This window comes from Sarcophilus harrisii, chromosome 1 (assembly GCF_902635505.1).
Source record: "Sarcophilus harrisii chromosome 1, mSarHar1.11, whole genome shotgun sequence".
Classification (NCBI taxonomy): Eukaryota; Metazoa; Chordata; class Mammalia; order Dasyuromorphia; family Dasyuridae; genus Sarcophilus; species Sarcophilus harrisii.
The window spans coordinates 716,363,621-716,370,472 of NC_045426.1; the positions used below are offsets into that span (position 1 = coordinate 716,363,621).

Genomic DNA, 6,852 nt, shown 5'->3' on the forward strand with positions numbered 1-6,852 from the left:
AGGCAAGGAGCAGGACTACGGGGACACTGCCGGGGACACTCAGACAGTGAACATGCTGGCTCCTTTGGACGTGGGGGACGAGCAGCAGCCCGAGAAAGGAGCGCGGGCTCACAAAACCAAGAATCCCAACACCTACAAAGTGCTCTCCCTGGTGCTGTCTGTTTGCATGCTAACAACAATCCTTGGGTGTATATTTGGATTGAAACCAAGCTGTTCCAGAGAAGTAAAAAGTTGCAAAGGTCGCTGTTTTGAGAGAACATTTGGGAACTGTCGCTGTGATGTTGCCTGTGTTGAACTTGGAAACTGCTGTCTAGATTACCAGGAAACATGTATAGAACCAGAGCATATATGGACTTGCAACAAATTCAGGTGTGGTGAGAAGAGATTACCCAAAAGTCATTGCTCCTGTACAGATGACTGCAAGGAGAAGGGTGACTGCTGTATTAACTATGACTCTGTTTGCCAAGGTGAGAAAAGATGGGTAGAAGAAAAATGTGAAAACATTATTGAACCTCAGTGTCCAACAGGGTTTGAAACCCCACCTACCATTTTGTTTTCTTTGGATGGCTTCAGGGCAGAGTATTTGCACACTTGGGGTGGACTTCTTCCTGTTATTAAGAAACTACGAAATTGTGGAACACACACTACAAATTTGAGACCAGTATATCCAACAAAAACCTTTCCCAATCACTACACCCTAGTCACGGGTTTGTATCCTGAATCCCATGGAATCATTGACAACAAAATGTATGACCCAAAAATGAATGCTTCTTTTACACTTAGAAATAAAGAGAAATTCAACCCAGAGTGGTATAAAGGAGAACCTATCTGGCTTACAACTAAGTATCAAGGTCTTAAGTCTGGCACATTTTTTTGGCCTGGATCAGATGTGAAGATTAATGGAATTTTTCCAGATATGTATCAACTATATAATGGTTCTATGCCATTTGAAGAAAGAGTTTTGGTTATTCTTCAGTGGCTAAAGCTTCCTAAAGATAAAAGACCACACTTTTACACTCTGTATTTAGAAGAACCAGATTCTTCAGGTCATTTATATGGACCCATCAGCAGTGAGATTATCAAGACATTACAGAGAGTTGACAACATTGTTGGCATGTCGATGGATGGTCTTAAAGCAATGAATTTACACAGATGCATAAATCTTATTCTTGTGTCAGATCATGGAATGGAACAAGGGAGCTGTAAAAAATATGTCTATCTGAACAAGTATCTGGGGGATGTTAAAAATGTCAAAGTATTTTATGGTCCTGCAGCTCGATTTAGAATTTTTGATGTTCCAGATAATTATCAGACTTTTAGTTATGAAGACATTGCCAGGAATCTTTCTTGGATGGAACCAGATCAGCACTTCAAACCTTATTTGAAACAATTTTTACCTAAACGTTTACACTTTGCTAAGAATGATAGAATTGAGCCCTTGACATTCTACTTGGATCCTCAGTGGCAACTTGCAATGAATCCAACAGAGAAAAAATATTGTGGATTTGGATTCCATGGTTCAGATAATATATTCTCAAATATGCAAGCCCTCTTCATTGGCTATGGACCTGCATTCAAGCATAATACTAAAGTTGAACCCTTTGAAAACATTGAAATTTATAACTTAATGTGTGATTTACTGAATTTGAAACCAGCTTCAAATAATGGAACTCATGGAAGTCTTAACCATCTTCTAAAGAAACCTGTTCACATACCAGAGCATCCCAAAGAAGTAAGCCACATAGCAAAATGTCCTTTTACGAAGAAAACAAAAGAAAACCTTGGTTGCTCATGTGACTCGGTTTCATCCATGATGGATTTTCAGTCGGAGTTAAATATGACCACAGAAGAAGAAAGGATAGTCAAGCGAAACATTCTGCCCTATGGAAGGCCTGGGGTTCTTCAAAAGAACAGTACTTTTTGTCTTCTTTACCAGCACCAGTTTGTAAATGCATACAGCCATGACATCACAATGCCACTCTGGAGTTCCTACAACGTTGGTAAAAATGACAGTTTCTCTGCAGAAGACTTTTCAAACTGTTTCTATCAGGATCATCGAATATCTCCAAGTCCCATACAGAAGTGTTCATTTTACAAAAACAATCCAAAGCTAAATTATGAATTTCTTTCCCCTCCACAACTTACTAAAGGCACCAATAGTAGGCATCATGAAGCCCTGATTACCAGTAACATAATACCAATGTATCACCGTTTTCAAGTCATATGGAATTACTTCCATAATACCCTACTGCCAAGGTATGCTGGAGAAAGGAATGGAGTTAACAGTCCAGTGGTCTGTCTTTGTTTGGATTATGATGGACTGTATGATACTCCAGACATACAAAAACACCAAACATCAATAATCAAAAGTTTCTGATACCTCATTACTTCGTTGTGCTAACAAGTTGCAAAAATAAAACCCAGACTCCACGGAGATGTGAGAATTCTTTAGAGACCCTTGCGTTTATTATTCCTCACAGGACAGACAACAGTGAAAGTTGTACGCGTGGAAAGCCTGAATCCTTGTGGGTGGAAGAACTTCTACGGTTTCATAGAGCCCGCGTTACTGATGTTGAACTTATTACAGGACAAAAGCTTCTATCAGACAGAAAAACGGTCTCAGACATTTGAAGCTGAAAACATATTTGCCAACTTTTAATCAAGAAGATTGATTTCATTTTTCTGCCATGTTTCATTGTGAGACTTTACATTTCATGGAAAAAAGACATTCTATTCCAGTGCCATATATTAGCATATTGATTGGGATATTCAATACAAAAGTTGATTTGGGAATTGTCCATGTGACACTTGTTTCTCAGGGAAACTTGCTGGACTAAGCACAGCATTAGGAAGGAACTCCTAATGACTTACACATATATGAATATATAAAAATGGCATGCATTGTTCCAGTCATCAGGAGTCAAGACTTCGAAAGCCAAATTCTGTAACAGCATCTTAACATAAGCTGATGTAGCCCCATAATTAGTGCAGGCCTTTTTAAGATCTTTAATGATTTCTACGTTAAAAGGAGCATATCTTCCACTTTGTTGACCTGAGGCATTAGACTGGGAAATTACAGGAAACATAAGTGGTTGAAGCTCCCGGATGTCCACACCCTTTTCTTGGGCCTTCATTAAGCCCTCTTGAAGCCTGCTCAAGGTTGGGGAATGACTTGAATTCTTATCGATCTGACTTCACTCTCTCTATTTTTAAATGAGGCCTTTATCAGAAACACTTTCTGTAAAATTTGTTTCCCAGTTTTCTGCTTCCCTTTTAATTTTGGTTGCATTGGCTTTGCTTGTCCAAAAACAAATATTTTCATGCAATCAAAATTATTCATGTTTTGTTTCCTAATGTTCTCTGTCTCTTGTTTAGCCATAGGTTTCTCCCTTCTCCAAAGATCTGATGGGTAAACAATTCTTTGTTTTCCTTATTGACTTTGAGCAGGATCTTTTAGGTCTAAATCAGGAATCCCTTTTGACCTTATCTTGGTATGGGACACTGGTCCATGCCTCGTTTTTGCAAGTCCTGATGTGTTGTATAGGAAATGAGGATTTTGGTGGGTGGAGGCAAGAAAGACAGGAAGAGAAGCTGGGAGAGATTGGTCTGGGTTCCAGACTCCTAGCTGCTGGGCGTGTGGCTGCTGGTCTAGCTAGCTTCTTGACTCAGCTGCACACATTGCTATTGCCCATTCTCTTCCACCTCCGATCTTTCTTCACCGAGAATAAAGACCGACGATTTTCCCCTAACCTGAATTCCTGATTCCGGCTGATTTTAAAATACGCGGTCATCACACTTTTCCCAGCCGTTTTTGCCAAATAGTGAGCTATTAACCAAGAAGCTGGAGGTTGGGGAGTTATGGAAGAGTAGATTACCATGGAGAGTGACTACTGTGCCTTGTGTACCTTACCGATTTCACTAATCCACACTCTTTTTTCTTAGTACCAAAGGGTTCTAAAGGCACTTATAATACAGTGTGAGGTATGGTATGATTAAGGTACCTTCCTATGCATGTTTTCATTAATTCCTTTGATATTCTTGACCTTTTTATTAAATCTTGCTTGAATTCACCTTCATAGCATCTCTTATATCCTATAAGAAGGATATACCTTCTTATTTCCCCTGGCCCTGCTACCACCCTGGTAGAGACACTCTCATCACTTCACACTTGGACTACTACAACATCCTGGTAATTTGGTTTTCTTTTTTCTTTATCTAATCAAATAAACCAAAGTTTTACTGTTGTATTGTCTTTTTATCATAAAATCAAAACTTCCTTTTATTTCTTAGTTCAATAATTTTCTTACTTTTAACTTTATTAATCTCTCCTTTGGTATTCAGAATTTTAAAGGTAGCATTTAATTGGAGTTTTAAAATTTGTTATTTTTCTAGATTTCCAAAATTAACTGCCTAATACACTGATCTCCTCTTTCCTTGTTTTATTCATGTAAGGATTTAAAGAAATAAGGACTGCTTTGGCTGTAGCCCATAAACTTTGGCATGTTTTTTTAATTGCTATTTTCTTGGATAAAATTACGGTTTCTCTGATTTGGTGTTTGACCTCATACTTTAGAATTATATGGATTAGTTTCCAATCAGTTTTTTAATCTATCTTTCCTTTATTTCATGTAATACTTATGGCACCATGATCTGGAAATGATGCATTTCATATTTCTGCCTTTCTGCATTGGGGTGTGAGGTTCATATGTGGTCAGTTTTTGTGTCAGTTGCAGGTAGTGCTGAGAAAAAGGGATATTTCTTTCTCTCTCCATTCACGTTCTCCAGAAGTCCATCATATCTAACTTTTCTAAAGTTGGATTCACTTCCTTAACTTCTTTCTTGTTTATTTTGTGGTTAGAATTATCAGATGTGAGAGGGGGAGGCTGAGATTCCCCTCTGGCATAGTTATGCTCTCCATTTCTTCTTGTAACTCACTTCATTTCTCCTAAAAGGATTTGGATGCTATACTACTTGTTGCAAAAATATTAGTATTAACATTACACCATTGCCTATAGGGCCCTTCAGTAAGATGTAGTTTCCTTCTTTGTCTCTTTTAATAAGACCTATTTTTCTAATGTTCTGGCTGGTTTTCTGGAGGTCTCGGAACCAGCCTTGGTCTCAGCAGAGTAATAACCACAAGATTGGTCAAGAATAGAGTGCAAAGTCTTTACTGTCTCCTTCAGTCTCCCAGTCTGAACCAGTCCCTCCCAAAATGCAGGAGGCAGGAGAGCCATCATGAGGCTGATCAAAGATGGATTGTCTCTCTGGCTGACTGTCCTCAGTTTAAATACTCTATTACAATTATATTAACTGTAGAATTATTACATCATCATGCCAAGTACTAAGCATATGTAAACTAGATAGACATTGTCTTGTCAGTTCCACTGAATTAACACCTTGCTGTAGGATTAAATCAATCATACGGAACTAGAGAACTCCATGCTAAACTAGATAACCATTGTCTCATTAATCCTACTGAGTTAATACCTTGTTGTAAGAATCCTGGTTTCAGGTACATTTCTGCAGAGTTCTGGCCCGTTACATATTTATGCTTCTGTTTTGTGTGAGATTAGGATTTCGACCCCTGCTCTTTATTACTTCACCGGAAGCAGAGCATCTCCTATTCCAGCCCTTTGCCTTTATTCTGTGTGTATCTACCTCACCACTTTCAGTCCAGCATTCTGGCCTGACAAGAACTTTGATAAGAAAAATATCCCCACAGACTCCAAAATGTTGATGTCCACACTTTCTGGGAGAGCTAAGTATTTGAAATAAAGTATATACCAAACAATGAAAAAATGGCCAAAGCAACTTTAGTATATTAATGGAACAGGACACTAGTGCACTGGAAGACATGATGTGTGTGATGAACAAAGCAATATGGAAAGACCTATATGATCAGATACAGAGTGAAGCAATCAGAGCAGCAAAACAATAACACGTGGTGGCAGCAATGTTGACTGAAAAGAACAATGAGAAAACAAAGAATCAAAAACAAATGTGGTAAAATGAAGGAGGTTAAGTTGGACCTGAATGAAGAGATATGGAAAGACATTCCTAGTCCACCCTTTCCTGGGGGTGTCTCTCCTTGCACATGTTCTCAGGCAGTCTTAAGGTATTGATGAGTTGTGCTGGATTTTTTTCACCTTTGTAAAAAAAAATTACCATTGTCATATGAAATGGCTCTCAGGGAAGGGAAGGGGAATAGGGGAGTATATGTAAGAGATTGTGGTGATGTAAAGCAGAAAACATCCAAAGAACAATAAAAAGGAAAGAAAAATTAAAAAGTGTGGAGACTGAATTAATTACTTGACATCCCAGTCATCCTGTGATCTTCTGGAATTGTTTCAGTGACATTTCCTTGAATCCACATCAGATGAGCTGATATCCTTATCTCTTGTTCAATGACAAAAAAAAAGAGGTCATTGTGTTTCCCCCACAAAAAAATTAAATGTAAAAAATAATAAGATGGAAATTATCCTCGGATGGATTTTCTGTGAACCCTATCATAGAAAATGAGAACAAAACAATCAACGCCGATAATATTGACAGCAGCCTCAAACTTCAACTCCAACTCATTTTCCATATCAAGGTGGGGGAATGTGGGGAGAACAGAGAAGGACTACGGAAAGGTGTGTATTGAAGGCAACATACAGGATGAGGAATTTGTGTGGCTGAAGGCAGCTTTGGTAGCTGTGATTAGCTCCCAGGAAGCCAGAAATGCCAGTTCCTGGGCTCTGGAGATAACACTCATTGGGTTACCACCCAGACCTAATGGGAGGCAAATGTTCCTCTGAATCTCAGAAAATGAAGGGGTTCCCCAGACTCACCATCAAAGCTGTCATGATCATC

General features: G+C 38.7%; 1 pseudogene; it reads left to right on the plus strand.

The window, feature by feature from the left end:
• On the plus strand, positions 1-2,672 carry LOC116420911 (annotated as a pseudogene).
• The last annotated feature ends 4,180 nt before the right edge of the window (positions 2,673-6,852 follow it).